The sequence below is a fragment of the Oncorhynchus masou genome, chromosome 6 (assembly GCF_036934945.1).
Source record: "Oncorhynchus masou masou isolate Uvic2021 chromosome 6, UVic_Omas_1.1, whole genome shotgun sequence".
Classification (NCBI taxonomy): Eukaryota; Metazoa; Chordata; class Actinopteri; order Salmoniformes; family Salmonidae; genus Oncorhynchus; species Oncorhynchus masou.
In genome coordinates, this window is record NC_088217.1 from 44013400 (window position 1) to 44032799 (window position 19400).

The 19400-nt window shown below is 41.8% G+C and overlaps 1 pseudogene; it reads right to left on the reverse strand.

The window, feature by feature from the left end:
• Window positions 1-444: 444 nt before the first annotated feature.
• On the reverse strand, window positions 445-18040 carry LOC135541616 (TATA element modulatory factor-like; annotated as a pseudogene).
• Window positions 18041-19400: the final 1360 nt, after the last annotated feature.

The following is a 19400-nucleotide window of genomic DNA, read 5'->3' on the forward strand; positions in this document are numbered from 1 at the left end:
AGAGTCATTGTGGGAGGTTAAAAAATGTTTTTATCTGAGTACGTGCTTCATATTATCACATAGGTAGGAGGCCTATATATTCTCATGCATGTTCTGCCGTAGCCTACATTGATTTATTTTATTTGAAGTTATATTCCGATATTGTGATATTTGTTCTACTGCTACATTGATGTCTTGAAAATGATATGGAATTCGGGTCTTGTAAGCCCCACAGCGGGGTACAGTATGTGTGCGTGGGTGTTCTGCAGTGTCGTCTACAAAATGTCTACAAATATCACACTATCGGAATATAACGTAAAATAAAATAAATCAATGTAGGCTACAGCAGAACACTAGCTGCTTATAAAGCTCTGTCCAGCAACTCATCTTACGAGATGTTAGTTTTCACAACTAACATATTGTATTTAAGCTAAATAATCACAACAGCGATTTATCCTAATATGATTAAACTGTCTTAGTGGTACTTCTATGAATGAATCCTCTCCTCATCTGAAGTTGCACTTTCAGTGTGGAGATCTCCTTCACACTGTCCTCCATCCCCTCATTCTGATTGGTCAATCTGACCGTCTCCTCCGCCATGGAAGAGCGAGTCCTCTCCAGACTAGAGATCTCCAGCTGAGGGGGCAGGCAAGAGAGCGAAAGAGGGAAAGAATGAAAGAGGAAAGAAAGAGGGAAAAAAGATCCTGGCAAGCAGTTTTTCAACAACCTTCAGAAAGAAATATCTAAAAATCAGACACTTCATCGAAAACTAGAGGGCATTTGAAGAAATGCATGTAGGACACTCTTGCAGTGGTAGTCCTCAAAGCAAAGTAGAAGCAGTGTCAGGAAGGCAGTTGGTACCTGTAGCTGCGCTCTCTCCCTCTGAGTTTCAGCTGGGACTGCAGGTTCTCTATGATGCTGGAGCCTCCACTGAGCCGAGCCGCCTCATACGAGTTGGTCCCACTCAAAGACATGGACGTGGTCATCGTCCCCAACGACTGATCCAGAGAGTCCTCCTGATGAAATACAAAACAGGTCTCTCTTGTTAACCATCCAACCTCAAGCGAGCCAAATATGCAAATTAGCTCAGATTTGTCCGTTTGCTATACGTTCCCTATTCATTTTACTGAGGTAACCATCCCTAATACTGGGCAAAAAAATGGAGGTTGGCTGGGTGTGAAAGGGTAAATTGTGTGCCTGTGGCGAGTACCTGGGAGGAAGAGGAGTGCAGGCCTGTGTGGTCTACTGCACTGATGGAGCTGGAACGGGACTGGGAGGGGGTAGATGAGGCTGGGGGCTCACCCACAGACTGAACCAATGACTTCCACTCCTAATGACAGAAACAGCATGTCATTTTCCCTCCACACAGACTGATTTAAGAACAGACACACAAGGTTGGTTGTTGATATAAAACAGAAATCGATAGATATCTACCTTTCCCTTGAGGGTTTCTTGTGCTTGGTAGCGTTTTTTCCTTTCTTGCTCCACTTTCATTTTTTCCATCTCCAGCTGATTGGTCAGGAGGAGCTGGCGGGAGGAACAGAGGAGGTTAAATTAACTGTATTTATAAATCCCTTTTTACATCAGCAGATGTCACAAAGTGGTATACAGAAACCCAGTTTTAAACCCCAAACAGCAAGCAAGGCAGATGTAGAAGCACGGTGGCTAGGAAAAACTCCATAGAAAGGAAGGCAACCTAGGAAGAAACCTAGAGAGGAACCAGGCTCTGAGGATGTGTGAGAAGTGTTGAACCGTTACTGCAGGATAAATTGGGCAGGGGAAGAAACATGCCTTGTCCTTCTTGGCCTCCTGTGTTCGAGTGTGCTCTCCCCTCAGATTCTCCAGCTCCACATGCTCCCTACACCATAAGGATGACAGGAAATGGCCCGTTAATGGAAAGTCTCCGAAGCTTTGTAATGAATAGCCATTAGGTCCACCTCAATGTACAGAGCCTTCAGAAAGTATTCATACCCCTTGACTTATTCCACATTTTGTTGCGTAACATCATACATTCAAAAATGATTCAATACATCTCACCCATCTACACAGAATACCCCATTATGACAAAGTGAAAACATGTTTTTAGAAATGTTAGAAAATGTATTGAAGATTAAATACAGAAACATCTAATTAACATAAGCATTCACATCCCTGAGTCAATACATGTTAGAATCCGATTACAGCTGTGAGTCTTTCTGGCTAAGTCTCTAAGAGCTTTCAAAATTCTTCAAGCTCTGTCAAGTTGGTTGTTGATCACTGCTAGACAACCATTTTCAAATGTTATCGTACATTTTCAAGCAGATTTAAGTCAAAACTGTAACTCAGCCAATCAGCATTCACGGTCTTATTTGTAAGCAACTCCAGTGTAGATTTGGATTTGTGTTTTAGGTTATTGTTGAAAAGTGAATTCATCCCCCAGTGTCTGGTAGAAAGCAGACTTGCCTGTTGTCACGCCCTGACCTTAGATATCTGTTTTTCTATATATTTTGGTTAGGCCAGGGTGTGACAAGTGTGGGTACTCTAGTTTTTGTATGTCTAGGGTTTTTGTATGTCTATGTTGGCCTGAAGTGGTTCCCAATCAGAGACAGCTGTTTATCGTTGTCTCTGATTGGGGATCATATTTATATTTTTCTCATTTGTGTTGTGGGATCTTGACTATGTTTAGTTGCCTGTCTGCACTAATTTTGTATAGCTTCACGTTTCGTTCGTTGGTTTTGTTGTTTTTATTAAGTGTTTCATTTATTAAAAGAGAATGTACGCATACCATGCTGCGCCTTGGTCTCACTCATACTCTAATCGTGACAGAAGATCCCACCAAAAATGGACCAAGCAGCGTGTAGAGGAGGAGTGGACTTGGGAGGAGATCCTGGATGGAAAAGGACCCTGGTCGCAGGCCGGGAGTATCGCCACCCTTGGGAGGAGATAGAGGCAGCGAAAGCGGAACGGCAACGATACAAGGAGATAGCTCAACAGAGCAAGGACGAGAGGCAACCCCAATAATCTTTTTGGGGGGGGCACAATGAGCCAGTCAGGGAGTCGAGTGAGGAGCTCGACGCAAGATTCCGGAGAGAGGTGCTGGCATTGAGAGTGCTGCAGAGCGGGCGTGCTGAGGTGCGTGTCATCAGCCTGGTGACACCTGTGCTTAGCTCCATTCCGTTTCTTTTTTTATCGTGGAAAAACTCCACAGTCCTTAACAATTACAAACATACCCATAACATCATGCAGACACCATTATGCTTGAAAATATGGAGAGTGGTACTCGGAAATGGGTTGTATTGGATTTGCTCCAAACATATCACTTGGTATTCAGGAGAAAAAAAAGTTCATTGCTTTGCCACATTTTTTTGCCCTGTGCCAAACAGGATGCATTTTTTGAATATTTTTATTCTGTACAGGCTTCCTTCTTTTCACTCTGTCAATTAGATTAGTTTTGTGGAGAAACTACAATGTTAATGATTCATCCTCAGTTATCTCCTGTCACAGACATTCAATGGTGGAAAAAGTACCCAATTGTCATACTAGAGTAAAAGTAAAAGATACCTGAAATAGAAAATGACTCCAGTAAAAGTGAGTCACCCAATAAAATACAAGTTGAGTAAAAGTCTAAAAGTATTTGGTTTTAAATATACTTAAGTATCAAAGTAAATGTAATTGCTAAAATATACTTAAGTATCAAAAGCACAAGTATAAATCAAACCAGATGGCACAATTAGATTTTTTACGGATAGCTATGGGCACACTCCAACACTCAGACATCATTTACAATTGAAGCATTTGTGTTAAGTGAGTCCGCCAGATAAGAGGCAGTAGGGATGAACAGGGATGTTCGAATTTGACAATTTTCCTGCATTCAAAATGTAACAAGTACTTCTGGGTGTCAGGGAAAATGTACGCAGTAAAAAGTATATAATTTTATTCAGGAATGCAGTAAAAGTAGAAGTTGTAAAAAATATAAATAATAAAGTACAGATACCCCAAGAAACTACTAAAGTATACTTTCAAGTATTTTTACTTAAGTACTTTAGACCACTGCAACCGTTTTAAAGTCACCATTGGCCTCAGTGAAATCCCCGAACGGTTTCCTTCCTCTCCGGTAACTAAGTTAGGAAGGAGGCCTGTATCTTTGCAGTGACTGGGTGTATTGATACACCCAACCACAGTTTAATTAATAACTTCACCATGCTCGAAGGGATTTTCAATGTCTGCTTTTTGTATTTTGACCTATATACCAAAAGGTGCCCTTCTTTGCGAAGCATTGGAAAACCTCCCTGGTCTTTGTGGTTGAATCTGTGTTTTAAATTCACTGCACAACTGAGTGAACTTACAGATAATTGTATGTGTGGGGTACAGAGATGTGGTAGTCATTCGAAAATCATGTTAAACGCTATTATTGAACACAGTGAGTCAATGCGCCTTATTTTTGTGACTTGTTAAGAAGATTTTTACTCCTGAACTTACTTAGGCTTTCCATAACAAAGGGGTAGAATACTTACTGACTCAAGACATTTCAGCTTTTCAATTAAGTGTAAAACAATTCCCATAACATAATTCCTATTTTACATTATAGGGTATTGTCTGCAGGCAAGTGATTTTTTTGTATTTTTTTTATCCATTTTAAATTCAGGCAATAACACAACAAAACGTGGAAAAAGTCATGGGGTAGGAATACTTTCTGAAAGCACTAAGTGAAGGCAACTTACTACTGTGTCTCACCGAGCCTGTGTTAAAAGCCCTCCAGTACCTGCTGCTGTCATCCTCCAGTTTCTCCAGCCTGGTCTTTTCTGTGTCCAGCTGACAGTGGAGACGCCTTTTCTCCTGGCGAAGCAGGGAATTCTGGGACTCCAGTGAGACCAGCTGGGCATTAATGGCCAGAAGCTCCTCAGTTGCTGCGCGCTCATTTTCCACAGCAACAGCCAGCTGGGCCTGTGCCTCCACTGTTGAGTTAAAGGGTGGGAGGTTAAAGGAATTAAACCTGCATCTAGAAATAGGAGCAATCTGTGGTCCTGACAAGATATAGAAAGCTCTTGTTACAAACTAAAGTAAATTGTGACTTCAGAGGTTCTGTTCTCACCTACTCGATCTGAAATGTTCTTCTCCAGTTTCTCCCATGATGCCGTCTGGCCAACCAGCGAGGCCTGCAGGGTTTTGATCTGTCTGAGCAAGGGCTGTGTTGCTGAGGTAACACTCTGACTCAGCTCCTGGGTCCTGGTCTCCGCCCCCTGCAGTCTCTAAAGACCACCGGTAAACACATCAGTGTGTAACCTTTGACCCCTAACACACAAGCATGCCTGCGCCTTACAGTCATCTCCAAAGAAGTAATGAGGAAAACAGGCCTGTGTGAGTGTCTCCTACCTGCTGCAGGTTAGTGATCTCCTCCCTTAGGTAGTCTTCTTTCCTGGCCTGCTGCTGTTCAGCCCTCTGCAGAGCCAGCTGCAGATCAGCCACCTGGTTGACCAAAGCATCCTGCTGCATGTGGGCCTCTACCAGGGTCAGAGCCAGCTCCTCCTTGACCTGGGTTTCCCTGCTCAAAACAGCTTCCTGGGCCTCGCTGGCATGGCTGGCCTTGGCTTCGTGCAGCCCTGCCAGTTCCCTGAGATCACATACACCCCACCATGTCACTATATGGCTTGGAAATATGAGTTGGTGCTTCTGTGACCATCTTTACCCATCAGAATGTTGTGTCTTTGTGGGATTTCTAAATGACAAGCACATTTGAAGCAGGAGTTGGAAAAGTAGAGTTGTTATTATTTGTGTGAAGTATGTATTCTTACTTGTAGGAGTTGTCGAGGGCAGCCTGCAGGCTCTTATTGTTTTCCTGGTGTTCCTCTGAGTCATTCTGGAGATTGGTCATGTCCTTCTCCTGGCGCTCCACCACTATGTTCAGCTTGTTAATGTTGTCCCTGTGCTGCTTCTCCACCACCTCCTTCCCATCAAAAATCTCGAGACACACACACACACGGCCAGACATAGTTAGATACTAATGGGCATTCAGGATCAGGACACACTTCTGATGACCGCAAAGTATTGCGACTTTTCTATCAAATTCAAAAAATATATATATATTTCCCCTGACCTGCTGTAGGTGTTTGAGCTCTTCCTCCTGCTATTTAAGCATCTTGTTCTGTTTGGAGATTTTAGTCTCACTCTCCTTCACACGCAACTTCTTGATGATGTTGGAGTGTTGCAGCTGCTGCTTGGACAGCTTCTCACCCTCCTCAAGCAGTCCGTGGATCTGCTTCTCCTTCTCTCTGAGGATCTCCATAGTCTGGTGGACAGCTCTTCCCTCATCCCCTTAATCTCCTATGGAGTAAACATAACAGTAAAAAGACTTGAGACGATGCTTGAAGATGGCTTTTTTTGCATTGTGACTATCATTGTCACTAATGTTCAGTTAGATATATGACAATGGTCTTAAATGAGTTCTTAGGCAGTGTGTTAGTTCTTAGCTTCTTTTACCTTCTTGGCAATGTCTCTCTCCTTGCATGCTAGCTGGGCTTTCCTCTCGGTGTCTGCGATGCTCTGTGTGAACTCTTCCTTCAGAGACTGAACACTGGAACCCTCCTCCTTAAGACCAATCACCTCACTGCGACACACACAGAGACTCCTCAGTCTCACAAAGGACCATCCTTATCCAAACACCATACTAACCCTCCCATTGACAAAACCAAGAGGACATATACTCGCCGTTTCTTTAGGCTATTCTAATATAGACCATGCAATGGAAAAAAATATATAAAACACAAAATGGAAATAAAATAACTAGGCTCTAATCTAAAGATTTCACATGACTGGGAATACAGATACGCATCTGTTGGTCACAGATATCTTTTTAAAAAGTAGGGGCATGGATCTGAAAAACAGTATTTGGTCTGTCAACTACTTGCCTCGTGCAGGGCCATGGAACACATCTCCTTCGCATAGAGTTGATTAGACTGTTGCTGTTGTTCCACTCTTCTTCAAAGGCTGTGCAAAGTTGTTGGATATTGGCGGGATCTGGAACACGCTGTCGTAAACGTCGATCCAGAGCATCCCAAACATGCTCAATGGGTGACATGTCTGGTGAGTATGCAGGCCATGCAAACATGAGGTGATGGAGGCGGATGAATGGCACGACAATGGGCCTCAGGATCTCATCACGGTATCGGTGCATTCAAATTGCCATAACTAAAATGCAATTGGGTTCGTTGTCCGCCACCATGCAGCACGCTGTTCACAACGTTGACATCAGCAAACTGCTTGCTCACACAACGCCATACACGCAATCTGTCCGGTACGTTTGAAACCGGAAAACATCAGTGAAGAGCATACTTCTCCAACATGCCAGTGGCCATGTTGGAGAAGTATGTGAGCATACGGAAGTCGGTTACGATGCCGAACTAATCAGGCCAAGACGACAAGCATGCAGATGAGCTTTCCTGAGATCCTTTCTGACAACTTGTGCTGAAATTCTTTGTTTGTGCAAACCCAGTTTCATCAGCTGTTCGGGTGGCTGGTCTCAGATGATACCAGAGGTGAAGAAGCTGGATGTGGATGTCCTCGGCTGGCATGGTTACACGTGGTCTGCGGTTGTGAGGCCGGTTGAACGTACTGATAAATTCTCCAAAACAACACTGGAGGCGGCTTATGGTAGAGAAATTAACATTAAATTATCTGGCAACAAATCTGGTGGACATTCCTGCAGTCAGCATGCCAATTGCACACTCCCTCAAAACTTGAGACATCTGTGGCATTATGTTGTGTGACAAAACTGCAAAATTTAGAGTGGCCTTTTATTGTCCCTACACAGGGTGCACCTGTGTAATGATAATGCTGTTTAATCAGCTTCGTGATACGCCACACCTGTCAGGTGGATGGATTATCATGACAAAGAAGAAATGCTCACTAACAGGGATGTAAACAGATTTGTGCACACATTTTGAGCAAAGGGCTATTTGTGCTTATGGAGAATTACTGTGATCTTTAATTTCAGCTCTGGAAACATGGGACCAACACTTTCTTTTACATGTTATGTTTATATTTTTGTTCAGTATATTTCCATTGTTTCGTTTAGAGAATGCTCCTTTCTGCTCTTACATGGCATTTTCTAACCTGGATTTTACCCAATATCAAGATGTTGATACACACTGCTTAAGGTTGTCACACTCTTCCTCTAGCCTTGCCTTGTCTTTGCTGATTGTCAGCAGCTGAAACTCCCTCTTCTCAAGGCAGTTTGACATCTCATCAATTACCTACAAAAAAGTTCACATAGGAATTTCCCAGGGAATGCACTCAGTGAATGAATAAAACTGATAGTGTACCTTGTTTCTAGACTTGCTTTCAAAGGACAACTTAATTTTCAGTTTCCAGCAAGAATGTTTTTCAAATAGAGGAGCACATTGCTTAATGCATGATGGTTTGGGGAATGCTTCGTGTCGACAGGGTCAATCATGTCATTTCAGCAAGCCATGACCCCCATCTCAGATTGTTCCGTGTCTGTAGTTAGAAACAGCTACAATTAGCATTCCTGCAACATTATTTTGTTGAAATATAATTTTATCTCTAAAAAATAATGCTAATTGTCCACTTTAATTGAAAGGATAAGGATTCATATAATAATATTCAATACATATAGTACCTAACATTTCATTTGGACCAAACTTTTTCCTAACAATGTGTAAGCCATGGCGAATCCAAAGAAAAGGTTCAAAGACACACACTGACCCTCACACCAATCCCACCTCAACAATGAGTATAGACTATCAGTTATCTATGTCTGACAAGTAGTATGGTGCCACGGCTGAGTATTGTTTCTTCATCATATGTAATGTATTCTCAGTGAATATGGTGATGTTTTTTCCCCCTGTTCAGATAAATTAGTCTTTGAAGTTGTTAGGTTTATCGGCCATCCTACATCCTGATATTATATGGATCTGACCACTAGATGGTGCTGTTCCAGATTATGTTAAATGATAGGCCTTGTTCACCCAAATTACAAAATCACATATTGGTTTCCTTACCCTGTAAACAGTTAAATGGACAAGGTACGAAAGCAATCCATTCTTTGGTTTTGTTGTCTACTGTTTCAAGTACTAACTTTCTAGCATTTGTACCATAAATCCAATGCAAGGCAATAGTACCTATAGTATATTATAATTTACATCCGTAAAAATGTATTGTGTAACTCAATGATTGTTCTTATTGATGACAACAAACCCAAAGCATGGATTGCTGTCATACCTTGTCCATAAACTGCTTACAGGGTATGGAAACAAATGTAATTTTGTAATTGGGGTGAACTAGGCCTATCCATTTAACATCACCTGGAACATCACCATCTACTGGTCAGGACCTGGTAATATCAGGACGTAGGATGGGACATAAACCTAACTTCAATTACTAATTTATCTGAACAAGTGAAAAATAAAACATCCTCAAATTCCGAGAATACATTACATAGGATGAAGAAACAATACTCTGAGCCACAGCTCCATACTACTTGTTGATTTTGTCAAATGTAGAGAACTGATACTTTGTACTCATTGTTGGGGTAGGATTAGCGTGGGGGGGGGGGGGGTCCATGAATGTCAGATTCCTTGTGTCTAACTCATTGTTAGAAACAATAAGTTTGGTTCAAATTTATCAAATTATATTTCAACAAAATTGATTTGCAGGAATGCCAATCCAATCAGTTTCCAACAGGAACAATTAATGAACAATCTGAGATGGTTACCAAAATCCTTTCTTGTGCTTTGAGGTGGAGCAACCCCACAGGGACCATTTACAGTGCATTGGGAAAGTATTCAGACCCCTTGACTTTTTCCACGTTGTTATTTTACAGCCTTATTCTGAAATGGATTTCTCAGCAATCTACTACACACAACACCCCATAATGGCAAAGCAAAAACATGTTATTTTTTATGTATAAACAAAAAAAATATGAAATATTACATTTACATAAGTGTTCAGACCCTTTACTCAGTACGTTGTTGAAGCACCTTTGGCAGTGATTACAGCCTTGAGTCTTCTTGGGTCCTCTTGGCACACCTGTATTTGGTGGTTTCTCCCATTCTTCTATGCAAATCCTCTCAAGCACTGTCAGGTTAGATGGGGAGCGTCGCTACACAGCTATTGTCAGGTCTCTCAAGATGTTAGATCGGGTTCAAGTCTGGGCTCTGGCAGGGCCACTCAAGGACATTCAGTCTTGTCCCCAAGCCACTCTTGCGTTGTCTTGGCTGTGTGCATAGGGTCTTTGTCCTGTTGGAAGGTCCTGAGCTCTCTGGAGTAGGTTTTCATCAAGAATCTCTCTTTATTTTGCTTCATTAATCTTTCCCTTGATCTTGATCCATGGTGACAGGTTTTCTCCAGACGTGACACTTGGCATTCAGGCCAGTGTTAAATCTTGGTTTCATCAGACTAGATCATCTTGCTTCCTCATGGTCTGAGAGTCCTTTAGAAAAACTCTGAGCAGGCTGTCATGTGACTTTTACTGAGGAGTGGCTTCCGTCTGGCCACTCTACCATAAAGGCCTGATTGGTGGAGTGGTGCAGAGATGGTTGTCCTTCTAGAAGGTTCTCTCATCTCCACAGAGGAATTCTGGAGCTCTGTCTGAGTGACCATCAGGTTCTTTGTCGCCTCCCTGACCAAGGTCTTTCTCCCCCGATGGCCTGGCAGCCAGCTCTTTTTATTTTATTTAATCCAATTTGGTCCAGGGCTGTAACGTAACATGTAGAAAAAGGAAAGGGGACTGAATACTTTCCGAATGCACTGTACTTTGGTATATGAACATGACTGCCCAACAGTGCCACGATTCTGCTCTCTATAAGTTGGTATTTAAAGTCACACAAACCCATGCACATTGACACAACACACACTGTTTTTAAAAAGTGGTGTTTCAAGTTGCAAAGGTCATGGTGAGGACCGCTGTATTACCTTTTGAAGCCTTAGAATCTGACACGTTGACACTCTTCTCCTCTGTAATTGGTGGGGGGGCTGCTGTTCCTCTACATCCTCAGGCTTCTCGCCATTAACAGGCGTGGCACTGCAACCACTCTCCTCCATCTCATTCTTATCCAGAGACTGGTCCTTCATTGCTTCTGTTAGCACCTCCTATTCTTCCTCTTCCTGTTTCTCCTCCTTCCGTACTGTGCGGGGGTCGCAACTATGACAGGAGGTGAGGGCATGGGTCCTGCGGTGACAGACGCCAGCGTCTGGTTCCCTGGGATCTCATCGTCAGAGTTGACTTCACTGACACTGCGGCTGTCCAAAGACTGCATGCTGAACGAGTCGATGCGCTTAAAGGCATCGGAGGAGGAGCCGCAGCTCTTGGTCAGCTTGGCCGCAGAGGTGATTTACTGGTTTGGAATGACGCTACAGACTAAACTCTGACCTAAAGGGTCACGATCTCTTCTCACATTTTGACATTTTCGCAGACACTCTTATCCAGAGTGACTTACAGGAACAATTAGGGTTAAGTGTCTTGCTCAAGGGCACATTTGTAGATTTTTCACCTCGTCAGCTCGGGCATTCGAACCCTTTGGTTACTGGCCCAAGGCTAGTACACCTGCCACAAACATACTCTGTAATACATACATGTTCATAGGGTATTTCATTTCAAGTTAAATAATAATTATATATTAATAACAACATATCCATTCAGAATCAAAAATAATACATATCATCAAATCTAAAATGAAAGACATATGTAAGATTAATTCTCTTTACAGACTAGCAAGTAAAACATCTTCACACATTAATCTTTTCTTTTTATTGGCCAGTCTGAGATATGGCTTTTTCTTTGCAACTCTGCCTAGAAGGCCAGCATCCCAGAGTTGCCTCTTCACTGTTGACGTTGAGACTGGTGTTTTGCGGGTACTACTTAATGAAGCTGCCAGTTGAGGACTTGTGAGGCGTCTGTTTCTCAAACTAGACACTCTATGGTCTTTGTCCTCTTGCTCAGTTGTGCACCGGGCCTCCCACTCCTCTTTCAATTCTGGTTATGGCCAGTTTACGTTGTTCTGTGAAGGGAGTAGTACACCGCGTTGTACAGGATCTTCAGTTTCTTGGTCATTTCTCGCATGGAATAGCCTTCATTTCTCAGAACAAGAATAGACTGTTGAGTTTCAGAAGAAAGGTCTTTGTTTCTGGCCATTTTGAGCCTGTAATTGAATCCACAAATGCTGATGCTCCAGATCCTCAAATAGTCTAAAGGCCAGTTTTATTGCTTCTTTAATCAGTACAACAGTTTACAGCTGTGCTAACATAATTGCAAAAGGGTTTTCTAATTATCAATTAGCCTTTTAAAATTATAAACTTGGATTAGCTAACACAATGTGCCATTGGAACACAGGAGTGATGGTTGCTGTTAATGGGCCTCTGTACGCCTATGTAGATATTCCATTAAAAATCAACCGTTTCCAGCCACAATAGTAATTTCCAACGTTAGCAATGTCTACACTGTATTTCTGATCAATTCAATGTTATTTTAATGGATGAAAAATGTGCTTTTCTCTCAAAAACAAGGACATTTCTAAGTGACCCCATACGTTTGAACGGTAGTGTATATTATTATTGTTTTGTTTTTTTCTAACTTCTTAATGGGTGGCCCGCTGCGGATTCCTGCCTATGGATCCTCAAAATATCTTTCCCTTTTCTATCCCTATGAGCACTAATGCAAATGATGGAAATAGGGGTTGTTGAAAATGAATGTGAATCTAGTCAGTGTGTTTTAGGATTTTAACAGTGATGTAAGTTGTACATTGCGGCTTGAAATGTTATCCAGGCGGATTGACTGACTGGTCCTCTATGTAGACCAATGGCTGCATCCCAAATTGCACCCTATTGTCACGGATATCGTTGTGGAAATGACCGGACCAAGGTGCAGAGTGGTGAGAGTACATTTTCCTTTATTTATGTAAATGTCGCCAACAAAACAAGAAACAAAGAAACAACCGTAAAGCTTACTAGGGCTATAGTGCCACTAACAAAGTCAATTACCCACAAAATACAAAGGATAAAAGGCTGCCTAAGTATGATTCCCAATCAGCGACAACAAATAGACAGCTGTCCCTGATTGAGAACCATACCTGGCCAAAATATAGAAACAGAAAACATAGAAATAAAGAAGCTAGAATGCCCACCCTAGTCACACCCTGGCCTACCCAAAATAGAGAATAAAAGCCTCTCTATGGCCAGGGCGTGACACCTATTCCCTTTATAGTTTACTACTTTTGACCAGGGCCCATGTTACCATTACTGCATTATACCAATGACATTCTGCTGAGCCTGATTTCCCTTAGAAAGTTGGTCAACATCTGTGCCAGTTTCAGTACCATCTGTTCATCTCTGTCACTTTTTTGTTCTGATCCTCAAGTTCAAAATGAAAGTATTAACTGCTGCTGTATTTTGTTGCGCATTCCTTGGACCCTTGTACATTTTAGATCTGTTTATTCATAGGAACTAATTCATGATGTGTATTGCCAAATATAAGATTTCAAATCATTGTTTATTCACTGCAGCTAACCTGTAAGTTTGAGGGAGGTGCGAGTGTAACAGGTTTATTCTAGTGGCTATTGTTAGGGCATCTCTCAATGAGATGTTATAGTAAAGGTATAAAAATGGAAAATCTATAGATTCCCCGGTAAATGTCTGAATTCTGTCTCACTGGTAAATCTAAAAGATTTCCTGATTTACCACTGCGACTGACAATCTATAGATTTACAGTTTTCACACGTTTACCGTAACAGAGTACCAAGCTAGTCATTGTGGTACAACTCCTGGCTATGATGAGTGACACCATTGTAAGTTAATTATTGAATGATACTGTATGTCTCCCATGAAACAATAGTCTGCTTAGATTAGTCTAATGCAAAGCTGAACAGACTGATACACGATACAGGTAACCAATAAACTTTATTGGTGAATAAATAGGTTATTTCTTTACTATACATGTGACATTTACATCTGTAAAATTCAATCTCTCAACACTAACCACATCTTGACCCCAAAAATGGCTACAAATCTCTCAAACAAATGGAAAAAAACACAAAGTGATTGACAGCATTTCAATTGTTAAAATTGCATTAGATTATGTCATCCTCTCAATAAATTACTGTCATATAAAGTGCTTTATATTCTTTATCATCAAAAAAATCTACATAATTTGATCACATTAAAGGGTGAGGACATGAGGTGGTCACAAAAATGACAGTCTGAATAAACTTGCTTGTTTGGTCTCATTCTATGAACTTAAATATGGTGTGTCGTTAAACTTTTGGTAACACTTTATTTGGATTGTCCTAAGTAGATGTTCAATAACTATCAACAACATTTCAACTATCCATTAACCCTAGCTCTAACCTTATCCTAACCCAAATCTTTACCTTAACGGGTATTCCAAACCTAACCCTAACTCCAACCTTATCATAACCCAAATCTTTACCTTAACCCTTACCCTAACGGTTATTCCAAACCTAACCCTAACTCTAACCTTATCCTAACCCAAATCTTTACCTTAACCCTTACCCTAACGGTTATTCCAAACCTAACCTTAACTCTAACCTTATCCTAACCCAAATCTTTACCTTAACCCTTACCCTAACGGTTATTCCAAACCTAACCCTAACTCTAACCTTATCCTAACCCAAATCTTTACCTTAACCCTTACCCTAACGGTTATTCCAAACCTAACCCTAACTCTAACCTTATCCTAACCCAAATCTTTACCTTAACCCTTACCCTAACGGTTATTCCAAACCTAACCCTAACTCCAACCTTATCCTAACCCAAATCTTTACCTTAACCCTTACCCTAACGGTAATTCCAAACCTAACCCTAACTCTAACCTTATCCTAACCCAAATCTTTACCTTAACCCTTACCCTAACGGTAATTCCAAACCTAACCCTAACTCTAACCTTATCCTAACCCAAATCTTTACCTTAACCCTTACCCTAACGGTAATTCCAAACCTAACCCTAACTCTAACCTTATCCTAACCCAAATCTTTACCTTAACCCTTACCTAACGGTAATTCCAAACCTAACCCTAACTCTAACCTTATCCTAACCCAAATCTTTACCTTAACCTTACCCTAACGGTTATTCCAAACCTAACCTTAACTCTAACCTTATCCTAACCCAAATCTTTACCTTAACCCTTACCCTAACGGTTATTCCAAACCTAACCCTAACTCTAACCTTATCCTAACCCAAATCTTTACCTTAACCCTTACCCTAACGGTTATTCCAAACCTAACCCTAACTCCAACCTTATCCTAACCCAAATCTTTACCTTAACCCTTACCCTAACGGTTATTCCAAACCTAACCCTAACTCTAACCTTATCCTAACCCAAATCTTTACCTTAACCTTACCCTAACGGTTATTCCAAACCTAACCCTAACTCTAACCTTATCCTAACCCAAATCTTTACCTTAAACCTTACCCTAACAGTTATTCCAAACCTAACCCTAACTGTAACCTTAGCAAGCAGTTACTTATCAACATACAGTATAGTGTGTTCAATCTCCTCTGTTTTCTCAGTGGCAGCTGTAAGCTGTGGTCGTGTCAGTGGTGGTCTCGTCTCAAAACTAAGACTGTTCTGCCTTGTTGTTCTGCATAGTTATTAGAGGAAGGAAAGATAGGAAGGCTCCCACACCACACTCTCACTTCAATATCTTACCTAGTTATTTTCAGATAATCTCATTTTGCTCTTTTGTGGCTTTGGAAACTGTGTTTTCTATACCTGTCCACTCCTCTCCCTGTGGGCTTCAAAGACTTTCCCCCTTGGTTTCAATCATTCTAATTTAGTGTACCTTGCGCGCGCAATCCATGTGCAATTCCTGGTCTCTGGCAGCTTTTGGAACTGCCGATCTGCAGTCAAGAACGGCAAGTTTATTTCAGCTTATGGTATACACTTCAGTCCGTTGACTTTTCGACATGGATCACCCCAGAGAACACTGCTACTCCAGCTGCTCTCTCTTCATCTGACTATGTTTTCTCTCAAAGTCTGAGAGCATCTGGTCGTCGCGGTGGTGGAACAGGGATACTCATTTCTCCTAAGTGGAAATGTTCTATTTTCTCCCTCTCTCACCTGTTCACATTTGAATTCCATACTGACACTTGTCCACTCAAGCTTAACATTGTTGTCATCTATCCCCTGCAGGTGCCCTTGGAGAGTTCCTCAATGAGCTTGACACCTTGATATGGTGTTTTCCTGGTGATGACTCACCGCTCTTCATACTTGGCGACTTCAACCTCCCCGACATCTGCCTTCGATTTCTTTCTTTCCCCTCCTTGCCTCTTTTGACCTCAGCCATTCCCAGTCCCCTCCCACTCACTAGACAGGCAATATGCTTGACCTCATTTTTCTACTAATCTCACTGCAACCCCCCCCTCTCCAGGTATCTGATCACTTCTTTGTTTCCTTTTCTGTCTCACTCTTCTCCAAACCTAGCCATTCAGCCCCTACCCAAATGGTCATGGTCTTCGCTCTCTCTCTCCCACTACTCTCTCCTCTTCTATTCTACCATCTCTCCCTTCTGCTAAATCCTTCTCTCTCCTGTCTCCTGATTCTGCCTCGTCGGCCATACCCTCCTCCCTTTCCGCATCTTATGACTCACACTGTCCCCTTTCCTCCCAGCCCCTCCTGCTCCGTGGCTGAGTGAATCATTGCAAGTAGCCTAGTGGTTAGAGTGTTGGACTAGTAACCGAAAGGTTGCAAGTTCAAATCCCTAAGCTGACAAGGTACAAATCTGTCGTTCTGCCCCTGAACAGGCAGTTAACCCACTGTTCCTAGGCCGTCATTGAAAATAAGAATTTGTTCTTAACTGACTTGCCTAGTAATATAAAAAAATCATTGCTATGCAGATGGCACTTAGATACTTTTCTCCTTCCCCCCTTCTGACACCCACCCTACTTTACTGAGTAACAATGTACTTGCTATGCGTGTGATATGTGCTTGTCCCTCCTAGCATTTTGAAGATGAATGCACTGTAACTCTGTAACTTGCTCTGGATAAGAGCGTCTGCTAAATGACTAAAATGTAAATAATATGACCAGCCGTAGATTATCTATATGGGACTATCCAAATAAAGTGTGACTGAACTTTCTTTTACTGTCAGCCTACATGGGATGTGAGCAAGCCAGTCAAAGACTGGATTGTTTGAGGGATTGGTTTTGTCAGGTAAACCGGGTCAGAATTTACCATGGATTTGGATGGCAAGGTCAAATGTCCAACATTCTTATTTGGTGTTGGACTCATGATGATCTTCATGTGTTACGATGGAGTTATATACAGCACAGTTCCCTTTTACTTTAAAAAACCTAACCTTCAACCAAACATACACTAAGAAGAGGGAAGAGCTCAGGCAAGACTGAAAGCTTTTTTCGGAGAGCAAAAGGGTTACTGGACCTGGAATGTTTTGTCTGGGGATACAGAACTATGATTAAACAACTGCACAGCAAAGAAAACATGCCCTAGTAAATGTTTTGTCAAAGAGCAGGTGCAATGTTTGATTCTTTGGCAACTGGGGTCACGACCAGGACCCAGGGTTAGGTGTCAAAGGAGTTCAAAGTTTGTGGAAGAAGTGCTACATGTGGGATCTGTTGCATGTTGTCCATGGGGTCCATCTCTGCCATGAAGGCTGGGTTCACTATTCCAGCTACACCAGAAGGGATAGAATTAATGGAATTGATTTATCTAACTGAAAGGTCTCTGAGGTGAGATCAGTGTTAGTAACTAAATGGTATTAGTGTGGCTTTGGCATGTTTAAATTGGTTGGTTTCATTAGTCTTGAGTTGATGTGAAGAAGACTCTTACCTTCTACTCTATAGGCCCTCATGGGGAATAAATTGCCAGCAGCCTCGCCACCAGAGCCACAGTCTCCTTCAGAAAACTCAAAATCTGGAGGCAGAGTAAAACAGCCAATCAGAAAACAATGAAATTATGTTGTTCATTTATGCAGGGGTAGCCTCTGCGGGGAACCGTATGTTCTGGTTTTCAGGGGAAATGGAAGCGAGAGCCTGTGATGAGACTAGGGCTGTTGCAGTGACAGTATTACCACCACACCGGCGGTAATGAGTCATGACTGCAGTAAAATTACACTTGACTGTTGAATAGGGGTAATTTCCTCTTATGCACTCTGGACATGCTTAGTAGTACCCAACTCACTAACGACCATCAGGTCGCTAACGGCCTGGCACGCAGGACTCTAATGTCCATATAACCCATGGGTGTCAAACTCATTCCATAGAGAGCCTAGTGTCTGTGGGTTTTTGTTTTTTCCTTTCAATTAAGACCTCGACAACCAGGTGAAGGGAGTTCCTTACTAATCAGTGACCTTAATTCATCAAGTCCAAGGGAGATGTGAAAACCTGCAGACACTCGACGCTCCATGGAATGAGTTTAACACGTTCTCTAACCACCCTGACATCAATGCAAATGCAATTGAAAATCACATCAAACACTTATCAAAATAGTATTGTGCTTTTAAAACACTCACCTCACTGTGATTGGTCAATTTGAAGAAATAAGTTCAACAACAGGTTGAAACTGAGTGGAAAAATGGTGGCTGTGGATGTTGTTTCAAAGCCTAACAACGAAGTCGACAGCGCTTTCTAAGGTGATGATTAATTCAAAACACGCATCCGCATATTAGAGCTTATCCATACGCCTAGGCCAATATGAGCCCAGCCCAAATTATTTTGTTTAAATAATTATTGGGCCGTTATACAATACATAGCATATCGCATATTACACAGGGCAGAATTTTTTTAATAAAAACTGATTAACGATGTCTTTGCTAAATAATTAGTCTAGCCTATTCTCCAAAATTAAACAAATTCTACTAATCGCCTTTGAGTGGGACTGTATTATTATGCATACCACAGGAGGTTGGTGGCCCCTTAATTGGGGAGGACGGGCTTGTGGTAATGGCTGGACCGGTATCAGTGGAATGGTATCAAACACATGGCTTCCATGTGTTTGATACCATTCCATTGGCTCTTGTTTCAGCCATTATTATGAGTTGTACTCCCCTCAGCAGCCTCCGCTAAATGAACAAGCCTATGGCATGGCACGTGGTCAGATAACATACAGTAGGCCAACTCCATAATCTGTTCTTCTGAAATACATTTTCATCATCTCATAATGTTTCTTTAGACCCAACTAAAATAAATAATGGATGCATTGTGGTGGTGTACATTACATTGATTTATTAGCCTTTTTTAAATGTAGATGTTCATCAGCAGCAGTCTTTTGTATGAAAATACCCATCAGAAAAGCGTTCATGACTGCCACAGGCCTTAGACGCCACTTCTGTTTTTGGATGTTATCAAGGTGACACTCCATCTTAACTCCTCCACATTTACTGGATTGGATGAACAGTGCAGAAGAGAACCTTCCCCTAAAAGGTTTTATTCTCATCAAAACCAAAATGTGGGGGAT